The sequence below is a fragment of the Rattus norvegicus genome, chromosome 17, assembly GCF_036323735.1.
Source record: "Rattus norvegicus strain BN/NHsdMcwi chromosome 17, GRCr8, whole genome shotgun sequence".
In the NCBI taxonomy this organism is placed as follows: Eukaryota; Metazoa; Chordata; class Mammalia; order Rodentia; family Muridae; genus Rattus; species Rattus norvegicus.
In genome coordinates this window covers 67,616,098-67,633,830 of record NC_086035.1, presented here as the reverse complement: position 1 = coordinate 67,633,830, position 17,733 = coordinate 67,616,098, and positions in this window count along the sequence as shown.

Here is a 17,733-nt window from a genome sequence, read left to right as displayed (position 1 = left end):
TCCGCTCTGCAGCCTCAGGAGTGCCCACCTGACCAGGCGGTTGGGTCTCTCTCTCACCGGGTCTGGGAGCAGAGAGCTGCTGCGGGCCGGGATCCGCGGGTGTGGGACTTCCGGTAAACACAGAACGTGCCCGGTTCTAGAGAAATTCTGCTTCCGTGTGTCCCAAGCTCACCAGGCAGCTTTCTTGCAGCAGAAAGTTTGGTCTTACCTGTGGTCCCGAGGCTCAGGTTCGCTCGTGGGGTGCTGCCCAGGGGCTCTCTGCAGCGGCAGCAACCAGGGAGACCTGTGCCGCCCCTTCCGGGAGCTTCAGTGCACCAGGGTTCCAGATGGTCTTTGGCTTTTTCCTCTGGCGTCCGAGATGTGTGTGCAGGGAGCAGTCTCTTCTGGTTTCCCAGGCTTGTCTCTGTTCCGTCTTTCTAACCTTTTTTTCTTTCATTATCTCTTCTTAAATTTTTTATTTTTTGTATTATTATCTTTAATGTTTGTTTTTATAGTTCAGTCCTTATTTTGTTTCCCCTTTTATGTAGGACTGGAGCATTCTCCTTGGGCCCTCCTGTAGGTAAATATATTCTCTTATTATTATTTTCCTCACCAACCTGGACTTTTAGGATTTCCCATCTAGAGACAGAGAGAAAGGAGATGAGGAGGAGATCTGCCATGCCAGGAGAAGTAGTGGAAACTGCCATGCCTGAGGAGAATGGAGGAGAGGGGGGCATAGCAAGTATGGGAAAGAGCCAGGGGAGTGTGGCCCAGCTGGGTAGCACTCTGGGTCCAAAGCAGCCCAGATAGAATATAGGATTTAATTAAGTAATAATTTGAGATTATCGGCAGGATGAATTAACCACGTGGAGTTTAGAAAGTGGCCAAACAATTGACTAGCGTATGAAAATATAAAGGGTGTGTGTGTGTGTGTGTGTGTGTGTGTGTGTGTGTGTGTGTGTGTGTGTATGTATGTATGTTTCATTCAGGACCCAAAACATTGGGACGGGTAGCTAGAATTTATTAACTTATTTTTTAATACTACACCTTCCTTCTTGTCAAACTTCTTATGGTCTGTGTCTTGCATCATGGGTATTCTGTAATCTTTGGCTAATAACCACTTATCAGTGAGTACATACCAGACATGTCATTTTGGGTCTCGGTTACCTCACTCAGGATGTTATTTTCTAGTTCCATCCATTTGTTTGCAAAATTCATGATATCTTCATTTTCAAAAGCTGAATAGTATTCTATTGTGTAAATGAACCACATTTTTCTGTATCTATTCTTTGGTGGAGGGACATACAAAAGGCTATCCAATGACCAGCCCAACTGGGGATCCATCCCAAGGGCAGGCACCAAACACTGAAACTATTACTGATGCTATGTTGTGTTTGCAAACAGGAGCATAGCATGTCTGTCCTCTGAAAGGCTCTACCACCAGCTGACAGAGACAAATGCAGATTCTTACAACTAAGAAGACTAGGCTGACTCCATGACAGGCTTCGAATTGTCAGTCAGTTCAGGAGACTAGGCCTAAGAACTGGGCAAGTCCAGGGAAGTCCAGGCAAGTCAAATACTAGGAAAAAAAAAAAAACAGGCATCGGGTAGCTAGTCAGAAAGTACCCTGCCATCAGAAGCTCCCCTGCCACCCAGCCTGAAGCAAGGGAATGGGTCAGCAAGTTTCCAGACCTCTTCAGCAACAGTTTCCAGCCTCCATATCCGGGTAATGGTTTTGAAATGTCCCTAGATATGGAGCAAGATAGAGGTCACCTATCCCAGAATTCCCCTAATGTGCTTTAAATCTGGTCTGTGAGCTCACTTGGTTGTCTCCATCTTGGAATGGGAGGCCCCAGCATGCTGGACATCTGCACAATAAAACACTCTTTACTTTTATATACTATTTGAATCTGGGGTTGTCTGTAAGGTTAGGACAAGGTGTGGTAGAAATAGTAATTTCAGAACTGAGTCCCATCCAGCTGGCTTACAATCTGTACTAACAGAGTCAGGCAAACCTCTGAATTCTTTTGCAATGTTAAAAGAAAAATGTGTACTTGCATTCTCCTAAGAATTAAGGAGCTGGGGTCATAAGATGCTGATTCATAGAGTAATCAAAATGGAACCTGGAGTAAATGACTGGGTTGATATGTAAAATAAAAGACAGGGTTTATGATCTGCAAGAGATGAACTATCAGAGAATATTTTAGAATAGCAGGAAAGAACCACTTGGAGAACTATCTGGAGCAGAATTTAAAAAGTGAGCTTTCTGGAGATCTCCAGAGAAAGCAGATAAGAGAGAAAAAGAGAAATAATGCAGAACAGAGAGAAATCAGGCAGCAAAGCTGTCTCTAGCAGAGCATAGACCACCAGCTTCAACCCAGAATTTGGCTTTGAGTCATTTTTTCACTGCTTCCAGACACCGCTTCCTTAGAACCCCTCTCCAAGCCTATGCTGGCCCCTACCATTACATTTTGCTTTTATTTCACTTTGAATATTTCTTTGTATTTTTTTCAATTTTTAGGTATGGGCATGCATATTTGTATGATTACACAACATGAAACTGCATACCCTGAGTGTTCAGAAAAGAATGTCAGATATGTTGGAGCTACAGTTAATAGTCTCTTGGGAGCCATGGGCTCTGAGTCCCGAGAAACAAACTCGGATCCTCTGAAAGAAGATCAAACACTCTTAAGAGCTGAGCCATCACCTCAGCACCTCAGTTTGACTTTGTTTTTAATTTAAAACAAAATCTATTTTTATAGCTAATTAGGAAAAGAAATTAAAAATCTTAATGCGTCTTTGCATTTTATTTTAATGCTTTACTATTGTGATTATCTCTCAGTGTATGTTTGTGTGTGTTTGAGTGTGTGTGTGTGTGTGTGTGTGTGTGTGTGTGTGTGTGTATGTGTGTGCATGTGTAAGTGGATGCCTATGGAAACTCAAAGGACAAACCGTAGAGTTGGTTCACTCCTTCCATTTTTACCTTGGCTTTAGGAGTGACTTCATTTTGTAAGGCCTATGTGCCACTATCCAAAGAGTTATTACATGGGTCCTCAAATTTCCTATTAGATGATCTTCATGAAATTATATACATATATATATGCATATATATATATGTGTGTGTGTGTGTGTGTGTACACACACACATACACAAGTTTATATAATGTGAATCAACCATCATATCTGTATGTTCAATTAAAGACAAAGAGAAACAAAAAGGTGTGTATATCAGATATAATAGAAATATAAAATATAACAAAATGGAATAGGATGAAATGTATCCTTTGATTTATTTTTATAGTCTCATACTTTTATTCAAAGTTTGAAAGTAGTAGAATACAAATGAAAATTAGTAATACACAATTATAAGGAGAATAAAAAATCAGACATATTTGACAAATGGCCAGAATATTTACATCTGGGCTGTCATCTCTAAATAATTCAGTTTGCTTGTTTTTGTACAGTCCTCCTAAAGCTGGGGTATTTTGCAGTTCTGCTCTGAAAACAGAAGAATTAGACAATTCATGGAAAAAAGTAGTCATGAGTCCCTGTCCCGTGTCCAGTCTTCTTTTAAGGGTACAGAATTCATCTTTCTACTGAATTTGGAGATTCTATTTTAATAGAGAGAAACTGTAATTGATTAAAAATATATCTAGAATGTTTACAGTAACAGTGCACAGGAAAGAAGAACACAATCACAAGAAACAGATTTAAGTGTAATAAATGTAATGGTTTATTTAATTATCTTGGAAAGATAATGACAGCCTCTTTGCAGGATAGAAACACTGCTCACTGGTTAAGAGGACTTGTTGATCTTGCTGGAATTGGGTTCTATTCTCATCACCTATGTGGTGGTTCACAACTATCTGTAAGTACAGTTTCAGGGGATCTGATACCCTATTCTGACCATCGTGGACACCAAGCCCTTAGGTGTTATGCGTACACATATGTATGAAAAACACTGAAACATAAAATAACATGAAGAAAATCTAATTTAAAAAATTGGTAGATGATTTTTTTTTTGGAAGTTGTTGTTTTCTTTACTGTGTATAGGAACAATTGCATACATCAGTTCATAAAACTTAATTCTTTCTTAGAGACATAATTCAAGAATTGTGGTCACTTAATTTTCTCATTAATTAATTTATTTATTCATTCTGCATCCTTACTGCACCCCCTCCTTTCCTCTGAGTCTCCCCTTACAGATCTCCTTTCCATCCTCCCCTTCTCCTCTGAGGAGGTGAGGCCTTACTGTATACCAATCCACCTTAGTAAATCAAATCACTGCAGGACTGGGCAAGTCCTCACCCACTGATGCTGGACAAGGCAGTCCAGTTAGAGGAATGGGATTGAGAGGTAGGAAACAGAGTCATGGACCACTCCTGATCCAGTTGTTGGGGGACCCACATGCAGACCAAAGATGTATATCTACTCATAGATGTGGACTGGAGCTAGGTACAGCTCATGTAGTCATTCCATTTTGAACACTATATACATCTATGTTTAAAAAGATTATCTAGTCATTCATTCAATAAGTAATCATTTAGCATCAATTATATTCTAGGAATCTGATATGAAGCAAATATTAATGAAAACAATGGAAATACCAGTGAAGGTAGCTCACATTATGTCCAGCAGGATTCTTAGCTAAGGCTGAATATTTGTGAAGCATCTTTTCATCAAAAGAGCAGCTCTCCTCTTTGTCATCCTGACACTCAAATATATTACTTTTATGCTGTATTCTTAGACTCCTGGTCTTTATAGTCCCATGACCATGTTAAAATATTAATAAAATACATTGTAAAATGCGTTTATTTCAGCTGTGATTTAAAAGTCCCCACAATAAACAATACAAACTTTAAAGATCCAATATATTTAAAAGGTAGCTTATTTTAAAATATAATAAAAGAAGTTACATACTTATCAAAAATAGTGCTCAAGTAAGCATTCTTAATCCAAGAAGGAAGAATTGGTTAGAAAAAAAAAGACAAATTCAGCATAAGAAACATTAAATTCTACAGTTTTATGTTTAACATCTGGGGCTAGTGATTAATTTTGCTAGACTCCAAAAGATATGTGTATTTCAACATTTTAGCTCTTCTACCTTTACCATGCAAAGCTATTCTAATATGCTTTTTCCACCTCGTGAGGGTAGCTGCTCAATGACAGATGTTCCACTGGCCCTGGCATCTCTAATATCCTAAAATATGCCTGGAAACATAGGTTTCATCTTCACAGCTTGAAACAAATGATTTCAAGAATTTTGTACTGACTCTAAAGCCCCTGACTATGTAGTAATTCAGTTGTTCTCAGGTACTAGAACCAAATTCATAACCTAATCAATCTTTTATCTCTCATATCTACAAAGAAAATAATAGTGCAATCTTCTCTTGCCAGGTAGAGTCAACATGGTCCTCTTGAATCACAGCTGTTTCAACTTCTCTGTGGTGATCCCAGGGACAAAAAGATGTATACATGTTCTTTTAAGAAAACAGGGAACTCTCTGTTTAAGGCATTTTTGACATTCTTTTTAATGAACTTGTATCTTAAAAACTGGCACCCTGAGAGTCTGCCTTTGCACTGTACACAACATCATTATATGATACCTTCATCTTATGAGTCCACCTTCAACAGGTTTCTTTTTGGCAGCCCAGATCTCTTTAACAATTACAATTTCTGAAGACTGGTCTGTAAAGTCTCTGTTGTACTTTTTTTTTCAAGATAAAACAAATTGATTCATTAGCTTTAAATGCAGGGTTTCTCAAAAAGGCTAAAATGGTATGAAGATAGCACACAAATATTTTGGGTGCCTAGCTCAAGTCCCAACAGAATTTGTATTTCCTTCAGAATACTCATAAGCCATGAATCCACACCCACATTTCTCTAAGCATAATTTTCTACCAGATATTCAGCATGTGAAACTCAAAAGTTTTGTTAGATTAAAATTACAAATCTTTGTCACCTTACCCCCCAAAAAATAAAAAACCTCTAAAGTTCTAAGAACCATGAAGGGCTCAGGTTTATCATAGAAATAATTGTGCTTACTGGTATTAGTTCCCATCTTGATTCTCTTGATTCTTTTCTACTTCAACGATTAAATACCAAAACAAAAGCTACCTAAAGTGGAAAGAACTTATGTTTTGCTGATAGTTACATAGGGATATAATCTATCATGGTGAAATGTAGCAGAAGGCAGGGAAGCATAGTGGCTAGTGCACAAGACTGACTAGTCACACTTCATCTGCAACTAGGAAGCAGATGCAATGAATTTATGACTTAACTTAAATTTCTCCAAATACACAACCTAGAGTCTTTGCAGATTATGTTCCTACTTACCAATTTTTAGGAAAGACATTGAATTTGAATGGGTACTGTGGAGGAGAGGACCTGGATGAACTGAAAGGGAATGATATAATCAAAATATATTTACATTTTTATATCCTTTTAAGTAATGAAAAGAAAGAAATGTAGAGATCACTTACTAGTAACTTAATAGCCCATCTGAAAGCTTTAGAACAGAAACCAAAAATAAAAACTCATATCCAAAAGGACATGACATCAATAACAATCAAACCCACAGGTAAAATCAATAAATCATTAAAAGTGAAATGACTACAACAACAAAATCAATACAAAGAATCATTAAAAAAGGGCTAGATCTTTGATAAAAATCAATGAGATTGACAAACTCTTATATATTAACTAATAGTGGAGAGAGTACAAATCAAACCCAAGAACACATTGGAAGATCAACCAGTAGGATCAAGAAGGTTTCATCCAAACGATACAAGTATGATTCAACATGTAAAAATATATAAACATAATCCACAATAAAAAATAAACCAAAAGACAAAAATCACATAATCATCTTAATGGAGAAAGAAAAGAGATTTGATATAAACCAACTCCTTTATATTAAAAGCCCTGAAGAGATTAGGTATTGAGAAATCTTGCTACTTAAGGTTGAAATCTACCATGTCCAAGAGCTCCTCTGAGCTTGAAACAAACGTATGACTCCATTTATCCAGCAGAGCTTCCCCTTCTCTGATATTGTCTAGGGAGGCAGACCCCTAGTCTTCTGAGGAAGGTCTTGTAGTCCTTGGCAAATTCAACTTCTTCCTGATCAGTACCCATTAAGTAACTGGAATTCTTGATATGCCTCTCCATGAGGCATTCACAGTCAATTAAACTCCAGTCAATAATTTTTTATTTACCCTGAAAACTCCTTCCCCACTCTCCAAGGCTCACTTTGGTCACCTTAAAAGTGTGTATTTATATGGCTGTTCCACTGGGGATCATCTAAGGAGTCTGTAACACTAAAATCTTTAAAAAAAAAAAGGCCTTATCCCCAAATATCCAAGCACTTAATTCCTGCTGGACCAGAATTCTACAGACCACAACTGTTCAGGACTCTGCTTCATCCTTCCAGCATGGTGTGAAGTGGTGCCTGCACATCCAAAAACAAGTGCCCAGGGTGAGAAGGTTTAAGTGTAGAATTCTATTAGACCTTCAAAGAAGTCCTAATAATAAGACTTCTCAAACTATTCAGTAAGGCTCTGGGAGAGGTTCTCAGGAGACATCCATATCAGTTTCCTGTCAGCAAGCACTTCTTGGCATCAGCAATAGTGACTGGGTTTGGTGGCTGCATATAGGATGGATCCCCATATGGGGCAGTCTCTGGATGGCCTTCAAGTCCAGAGAGGCAGACACGCCTGGGAAACCAGAGGAGACCGCACTCTGCGCACATCCAGACGCCAGAGGAAAGCACCAAACGCCATCTGGAACCCTGGTGCACGGAGGCTCCCGGAAAGAGCGGCGCAGATCCTCTCGGTTGCTGCCGCCACGGAGAGGACCTGGGCAGTACCCCACGAGCACACCCGAGCCTCGGAACCTCAGGTAGGACCAACCTTTCCCCCGCAAGAGGCCTGCCCGGTGAACTCAGGACACACAGAGGCAAAATTCCTCTGGGACCCGGTAGATGATTTTTTAAGTGGTAGAATTGAAACTATGAGAACAAGAGAATCCCTGGGCATCAAAGATTATATGGTCAAACTTGCTTGGCATAAGTTAAGAGACAAGAAAGAAGAAGGATGAGGAATTTTAAAGAGAAAAGGAAAGAGAAGAGACGGGAAAATTAGAATTTTTAAGAAGGCATTTCTTGTGTATTATATAGAATGAGCATCACTTGTGTACATATGAATCCATATAACATTGCACATGTTCACAGGGGTACATACACACACACACACACACACACACACACACACACACACAAACATACATACACAAGTGTCGTGGGAATTTGCGGACTTGAGGCAACAAGTTAGGAGAGTATTGCACTACTCCAAGCTGAATGTTATTCTGATGACACTAGTGTGTCAGTCACACTAAGCAGATATGTGGCATTTCCACCCAGACTCACTTTGCTATGTGCTGAATGTTTGTCTTCCCCATTTAGATGTGAACAGACAGGGTCATTTTGGAATGCTATTACAGTAAAAGCACATCGTGAATGTGAGGTTGTGATGAAGAGAATTATTGTTCTATTCCAGAGAGACAACAGAAAGGTCTTGTACTACTTTGAGAACTTACCTAGAAGGTGCCATCTACAAACTAAAATTGCCAATTACCTGATATCATATTTATTGACACTTGACTTTGAACTTCCACCTCTACCTCTAGAATCAATAAATTACTATTCTTTAAGTTTTCCAGATTTCAGTTTTGTCCTTGAAGTTCATGTGGACTAAGGAATACTGTAACTACTGAAATTAAATAAAGTGTGGAAAGATGAGAAGATACTCAAACTCAGACATTTCTATGAGCAAGAATGGCCATGTCATTTCCTGAAATCCTACGCAGTAAAGGAAATTGATATTGTCAAATAGAATCAGTAATTTCACTGCTTGTATGTTAAATTTGAAAGATTCAAGAGTTGACTATCCAGTCAAGAATGATAAAGAAAAAACCTAAACCCATTAGTCTAGAAAATTAAAATTTACACATCATTCCCTCAAAGAAATAAGAATGCTTCTGTTGACTTTACTTTCCTCAAATGGTACTTTAACCCACAAAATAAAAGAAGTTTATGAAACAATACATGTCAGGAAATTCTTCATTATCATCTGTGTTTGTTGATGTATCATAACTCCCACGTCTGTGTGAAAATGTGCTTCTGTATTATTATCTCTGAACAGCAGCCAAAGGTTAGAAAATACTAGCAAAATTCACTAACAGAATTATTCATGGTTGAGGTAAAGGAATTGTGGAGAAGAGAACAGACTCGGGAACTTCCTATACATAAGAGCATTGTGTAATGAAGTTACTTTTGAAGCTTGTTGACTTCCAGTGGTTCCCCTACAGTCTATCTATCACACCAAATAGCAACTTCATCAAACCCTGGTATTAGAGATATCTATATTGCCCTCACTGTTAAACAAGAGGATCTGACACAGTCCCTGACCATCTAATAGCTCTCAAGACAGCTAAGAATTATGCAATTTTACATAGCATAATTTATTTTATTTTAGTTTGTGTGTGTGTGTGTGAATGGAAGGACACACATGTGCATAGGGTGCATTTACATGGGAATATATTTGCATATAATACATTCTCCATCTTTATATAGTGAGACAATGGTTTCCACTGAAGTCCATAGATCACAGATTTGGCTCATCTAGCTAGCCAGCTTGTTGCAGAGATCCCTCCTCCTGAGTGCTGTGATTACAGATAGGCTTGCACACCTGTTAGACATTTATGTAGATGCTATCTATCTATCTATCTATCTATCTATCTATCTATCTATCTATCTATCATATGTACATCTGTGTGCATGTATGCCACAGTGAAAATTCTCATGTTTACTTGCAGAGGCCAGATGTTGAAACTGAGTGTATTCCATTATGACATTTTGAGACGGTGTCTTTCACAGAATTTGGAGCTCATTGTTTTGAATAAGCTGGTTATGACTTCTCATACATCCCTAGGGTTATAAGCACAAGCTTGCACTTCCACCACAGGTATCACATGAGTGTTCAATGTGAATTCAAATACTCACACTTATATAGACAGCATTTTATCTACTGAGTCATCTTTCTAATCCAAAATATTTTAATATTCATTTACTCACAACAACAACAACAATTAAAATTTTTAAATGAAAACTCAGGGAAACCTCCATTTTTCTAAGTAGAGGCAGGTTTAACCAAGCCCTTTTGTTATTAGTATTGATATCCAGTACACTACAACCTTGTCAGAAAGCCAGCCATCCACATTCATTAGAACTCATGACATTTTGCCTTACACTGATGTATTGGCATGTTTAATGTCACCTCATGAACTAAGAAGAATTTAATTACTGGGAAATATAAGTAAATAATGCTTGCATTAGAAGCACAGGTTCAAGCTTTCTGCTAAAATGTATTCATCTGTTCCTATGATTTTCAGTAAATCCAAGTTTATTTCATCATCTGTTAACTTTCTCTAGTGTGATTTATACTGCTCCCTAAGTTGAGTCTGAGAATGATGTAAAGTGCAAATAAGATGTTTTGTTTATTAAACTGTATGTACAAACTGCCTTGAAGGTAATTTTATTTTAATAATCAGTGATCTACTCTAATGCACATTATCACAAATATCTTCAAGAAATAGGGAATTAAATCATTCATTCTGAAGCAATAGTATCTACTATGGACAAGGAAGGAGCAATGCCTTACAATAGTAGAGTTGATCTCTTTGTCTCCTTAGTTCACTTGCGAGCATGGATTATGAAGATGGACAAGACATCTGCCTCATTGCTCCACAAATGAGCACAATGTTTAATCTCTTTGAAAAGCCTATTTCTGTAACTTTAATTGTAAAATATAAAATCCTGCATGATATCAGAAACATTGATTCTACAAGGACAAAATCAGAGAAATATGAAACTTGAGAAAATGTTAAGGTCAATCAATGTCCTTGATGTTTTAACTTCATGTAACTCATCTTCTCCAAGAACTTTGGAACAATCAAGTCATGCAATTTTTAGAGAGTGCTGATACAGGGAGCTAAAAACATTACTCTAAGTATCTCACATGAAGAGGAAAACAAATGGGACTCAATGTAAGAAGCATGTGCCAATCAAATATGATCCCTGTGCAATACCCCAGTGGTTTTTATGTGCACCTCAGGAGCTTACACAGAAATATTTGAAATACACTGAATGTTTCCATGTTATAGGATACCAATAAAAGCATATAACTACCATCATAGAGAGAGTGCTTTATTTCTTGTGATATTTCTTGCCACAAAAAAATACTAACCATCTAACATGGTAATAATTTTAGAAGTTCATATTTGTGGAAAATAATTTAGGAAACATGTAAACACCAAGAAAGTTAAAAATGGAAATTCTGTATGTGGTAGTTTTTCAGACACTATGAAGATTAGGATAATCTGGTAAGGATATATTGTCCTGATATTGACATAAATATTAGAAATTATCCTATGCAAAATCACATGGAATAGTAATACATTCTTGCAATCCCAGCTCTTGGAAGGTACATTCAAGGAGATAAGGAGTCCAGGTTCATTCTCAGCTACTTTGTGAGTTTGAGGTCGGTGTGGTTTGTAGGAGACCCTGTCAAGAAAGAGAAAGGGAGGAAGAGAGGGATGAATGGATGGAAAGGGGGAGAGAAGAATGGAGAGTGCAAGAGAGTGAGAAAAATAAAAAGAAAACAATGTAAGAATTAAATTTAAAAGTGAAAGTGTTTAAAAAGAGATGAAGATAAAAACATAATGTTGACTGTTTCTTAAAAGTCACACTGATGTTGGAAGAGGTAATAGGATAGAATGTTAGCATAAAGAGTGTTAGCAAGGGTAGTGGGGAACTATGGGAAGAAAGCAAGCTATCTGGTATAAAGGAATTTTAATTCATCAAGATGGTTTCTCAGTCAAGGGATTACATCCAAAGATCGAATCCAGCGAGAATGTAGACATGCCACACATGTTTAAGCCTTAGCCAGAATAAATGCCTGACTAAAATAGGGACGTGTGTTAGTACAAACCTTTAAGTATCCCAGATAGTGACTTCTAAATGAGGGGCAGACAAGTGAAGAATCAGAGAAAGATTTGACAGCATGATTCAGAGATTGGATATGTCCTACACTCAAGGAGAACAGACAGGAAACAGGGGCTACTTAAGAGCAGTGCAGAGTGAGTCAGGAGTGGAGGGCAGTTCAGTGAGTGCAGTTCAGTGAGTGCAGTTCATGTAATTCCATGCAGTTCCATTAAATGCAGTTGAGTCTGGTTGAGTTGGTGCAGTTGAATGTAGTTCTGTTCAGTCCCTGCAGTCAGTGTAGCTCAGTTCATGGAATTGAGGCAGGATTTCCAAAGCAGAGCAATTCAGTAAAAAGCAGAGAGAAGCCAGTTTAAATCAGTCTGCTTGAGAGTAATTTTGGGCCAGAACAGCTGATTTGCACCCGGCAGCCAGAGTTCAGATAGAACTGGAAAGAGTGAGTTTTATTCATCAGTAAGCCTTGAGGCAACAGTTACACCTGGCAAATTAAAGTTATTTTCTACTTCTGGGTATAATTAAAAACATCCACAGATTCTTCAAATTAGTCTAACACCATTTATGAAAACTGCCCATAAAGAAATCAAGGTAATGAAGATTTAAAGACATTCCATCTATCACATCATAACATGACTACCATGAAAATATTTGGAATCCTAAAGAAAAATATACAGGTATTCAAGCTATTCATAAAACCCAAACCAATCCCCTACCTAGTTTTCCAAAGCAACTTAAAGAAGACTTTTCATGTGGAAATGTCACCTGGCAACCTTTCCCCAAAGCTTAATCAGATTGCCTTAAAAGGGCACATTCCTTATCCGAGTGCTAAAGAGGACCAATGACAGTCTTACATAACAATTTCAAAATATTAGGAGATATGCTTTCAAATTATTTTTTTTGGTTATATGAAAATTGCCAATATTCCAATTTAGTAGTAAATAGAAGCCCTAAATCTAAAGCCATACTTTTGTTAAAAAAAATGGAATTTTCTCTCTTTTCCTCTGCTATTAGCTCTAATTTTTATTACTGGCATGTTTGCTTAGCAAGTGAGATTTCTAGGTTTTCCGTGAATAATATATCCGAGAGTAGCCCCAATGGGACATTTTAATGTCGTTAGTCTAGCTACTATGGACAGCTACAATTGGAACAGTGTACAATCGGAAACTGCTTAAAACAATAGTGTAGAGCAATTGCCTCCCAATAACTGCTCAGAGATGACCACACTTGCTTCTGTCCATCCTTACGAACAAGCCTAATTCACAATCATGAGGGACAACCAGCTGTATATGCAGATGTCAGCACAAAGGTCAATGAAATGGAAGGCTTGGGGTACCTATAAGCTGTGAATACAGGTGTCTCAGTTTTGGAACTTTCTTCTGTCAACTATATAGCAAACCGATGGTTCACTTTTCAATGTGCAGACACCTACCCTTGTTTCCAAAGTGAAGGAGGGAGTATTTAAGAGGCAGTTCGATCTGTGAAACTCAAGGCGTTGCATATTTCAGAACCAATCGACACCACTGCCACCCCCACACACACTTTGATCCTGTATCTGAGATAAACAATCTGTGGTATCTCATCCTGATGAGGAGCAGACCAATTTGGTATGGAAGAAAAGCATCTTTACCCATTGTCTCCCCAGCTGTGAGGATCGGCACTCATTATGTACAGAAACAATGGCATGAACGAGCATTAGGGTAGCATTAAAATTCCTGACAAATAAATCTATCATTCACATTTAAATATTTCTGACTGATAATAGCCTTTAAAAGAGAGACTAGACGACGTGCTTTAATGAAGACTTCTGTGGCTTATAAAAATGTGTGTTCCTAGCCAAGTCAAAGCATTTGCACATTTCTTCCAACCAGTCTGTTTGCATATAAGAGCATGTGCTAAGTAATATTGCTGGTTTATATCACAGGAGAAAAGGCAAATATAAATTTGGTAAGAAATAATCAGCAGAGGTTCATGCAAGATCAGTCGCCAGGCTAGTTTTGAGAAATTAAAATCTAAAAAAAACGAAATAATGTTTTCTTAACATTTTGATACATTATACATTTTTGTTTTTAATCTTAATTTTCTGATGCTTCACAAGTGTCATATTTCTCAGTTTTGTCCCAACCCTGCTCCTTTTTATTTTTTCCTTTTTTCAGAGCTGGGGACCGAACCCAGGGCCTTGTGGTTGCTAGGTAAGCGCTCTACCACTGAGCAAAATCCCCAACCCCAACCCTGCTCCTTTGACATGGGAGATGTATTTTCTGCTTTAGTCACTTTGACTGACTATATTGAATATATATATATATATATATATACATATATATGTGTGTGTGTATGGAATATATTTAGAAATTATATATGTATTCTTGTTTGAGCATAGATACACTTTTAATTTTGTAGGTTAAAGTTGATATAAATATGAAAACAGTATACCCAAAGTCCTTAACCTACCAAAATATCTATGTTAGATTGTGTCAAATAATTAATTAAACATCGTATACCAGTGTTTATTATTATCATTTGTTTAGTGTTATTTTAAATCCACAGTTTGTAGGAAGAGTGAAAAACAAGCGTACATGTGCACACACAAAATAAAACAATGAACAAATAGGTAGCTGGAACTTACTTTTTAATATGATGAACAGTACCGATTAGTCAAACATTAACTTTCTTTTTATGCAGATACCTATCAAGTTTCCCTTGACAGGCTATGTAGACAATATTACAGAAATAATAATAATATGGAGTAAGATTAAAACAAACTGCAAAATAAGAGAAGGAGCTGCCTTGGGTTCCTTTTAATGATGCAGTTGAACAGGTAGCTGAACCTTTAGGGTTTTTGAAAGATTACCACTACCATTCTCTAACAAGCAATCAGTGTTAAAAATGATGGTTCATATTTACATTTTAGTACATTCTATAGCATAATCCTATCCTATATTTAATATATACTTCCTCATGAACATTATTTATGCTCTCTTCACAAACAGTCTATATTCATAAATATCATGTTTGGATTGATTTAATTTTGTCTTTGTACACAGCCTGTTCTACAAGCTCCCAGAATTTTAATTAATCTGGATTTGCTGCATAAATTCTTTGTGCTTTGATTAATACTGAACGGGCTTTATTTAATTAAATGGACAGACTGGTGAAAAATGTTTTAATCAAAATTTTCATAAGCATACAGTGCATCTGTATGTACTATTCTGATAGGGGAAAACTCTGATTTATTGTATTTATTTTTAAATGTTTTAAATAAAGCAATAGTCATATACCCTGTGATAAGTCGTTTTACACACATACTTCATCTCACTGTCATGATGCCAGAGAAGTAGGAAGAATCTCGCGTGAGAGACAGGAAAGGTCTAGACTTATTACATACTCATTGCAAAGCCAGAGAGGAACCTGGAATATAAGATCAGCCTTTTGCTTTTTGAAGCTCACACAGTTTTACGCCATTTGGAGGGGAGGGATATTATGATTCATGGGAGGTATATAAAGAGATCAACCTTACCTTAAAATTTAACAAACTCATTATGGTTGTGAATCTATGATTGATAATCTTGAAATGGACCACTATTTAGAATCACTGCTTCATTCAGAGTGCTTGAAGTCAATATACACAAATCCTATGCATATTTTAGCCACTGACCTGCTACTCTGCATGCCCTGTTGGCTGTGACATCATTCTCTGTAAGGATAGTCCCATGTTGAAAGCAGTGTCATAGGAGGAGAAGCCCTTGGTTGTGCTAAGGCTGGACACCCCCACACACACAATGTAGGGGAATGTCAAGGCAGGTAGGCTGGAAGGGGGGATGGTTAGGGAGGGGGAACAACCTTATTAAAGAAAGGGGAAGGGAGTGGGATAGCAGATTTATGGATGGGGGAACTGGGAAATGGAATAACATTTGAAATATAAATAAAAATATCCAATAAAAAAGTGATAATGTTGTAGTGATCAGACCATGAAGTTTTATGTGTAAAGTTCACCCTGTCTAGGAAGAGGCTCCATCTAAGTGAGTTGTTGACCAAAATGGCCCCATAGAAACCCTTAAACATCTAAGGCTATTTCCAAGACTATTGGTTGTGGGCTGATGCTTATATGCAGGTGGCGGCAGGCACAGGATAAGGCAAGAACCTGTGATTGGGCAATGAACAGGAAAGGTGGACTGAGAATTTTAGCGACAGGACAGAGAGTATGGAGAGAGGGGAGAAGGAAGGAAGATGGCAGAAGAGAAGCACGACCCAGATATGTATGGTTTTAAATAGCCACAGGTAGCTACGAGTATCCTGTAAAGGACAGATTATTACAGGACAATTTGTCTTATCTATGTGGGCAGTTTATATTAATTGGCTCTGGGTTTATTATTTGAACGTTTGTGGGGTGAGAATTTACTGATATAAATCTGATTGATAACTTACAAGCCTCTAGAGTTTTGATTTTATTGGGTTTCTGAGAATTGTGACTATAACCACAGGGGGAGGATGGCTGGGAATATGAGCCGAGTCTGCAGCAAGAGAGGCGTGAAATGGGTGTCTCTACATGGGGCTAGCCATGAAAGCAGCCAGACTGCTGCTGGAGCCAGAGAGTAGCCTGCGCTAGCGTGGGATGGTAAATTCCCTTTTTTGTTATTTAACGCAGTGGTTGGTTGCTTTCTACAAACTGATGGTAAGGTCTTATTGCTGAAGACAACACTGAGATCTCTCTTTGACCTCAGAGAAGTCAAGCCAGTGCCCACATAGAACCTTCATCCCTACTAAGTAGTGTTCATGGTACTGGAAGGCACACTGCGCACACGGGGAGAAAGGTAGTCACTAACCTAGCTGTAAACCTGCAATCCACAACAGTGACCTGATGGCACTGATGACCTGATACACTGTGCAACAGCACAAATGTTGTGACAGTAACCAATCATTCTCTGGATTTAAGGCCCACTCAATGACGTGAAATACACATCAGACACTTCTCAGTTATCTAAGAACCTAGGACTAGATAGGTTGACATAGAGGAAAAACCAATAATATTGTTCCCTAAGTAGAGCTTCTTAACTTTCTTAATGCTGTGACCCTTTAATACAGTTCCTCGCGCTGTAGTGATACCCAGCAATAAAATTATTTTGTTGTTACTCTACAACTGTAATTTTGCTATTGTTATGATTGTAATGTGATTACCTGATATGCAGAATATCTGAAATATGACCCCCCCAAGGGGTTTCAATCTACAGGTTGTTACTGCCCTAAAGGAACACAGCAATAAGATGACTCCTAACGATATTTTGCTATCCCCATACCTCAGTGTTTCACTAAGGCCTCATCAGAGCAGCTTTCTCTTGCAGGAGATGAGAACTAATACCGAAATTTATGACTGGAAAATACGCAGTGAGAGAATTTGAAACACACCATCCTAAACGTGGTGACTTCATCAAACACCTCTATTTGGGGACCAGGGGCCTGTGAGGAAGAAGGATAGAAGACTGCAAGATCCAGAGGATGGATGACACCAAATAAATGTGTCTCCTAGACACAACATGACTGATGCACAAATAAACTTACAGAGACTGTGGTAATATACACAAGGTCTACACAGGTTTAAGCTAGATAGGGTCCTAGCATTGACTGAGAGAGGGAAGGCAAAGAGGAAGGGGAAGTATACTTGATCACCCATCCCTAACTGAGAAGCTAACTCCAACTGACTAGTGCTT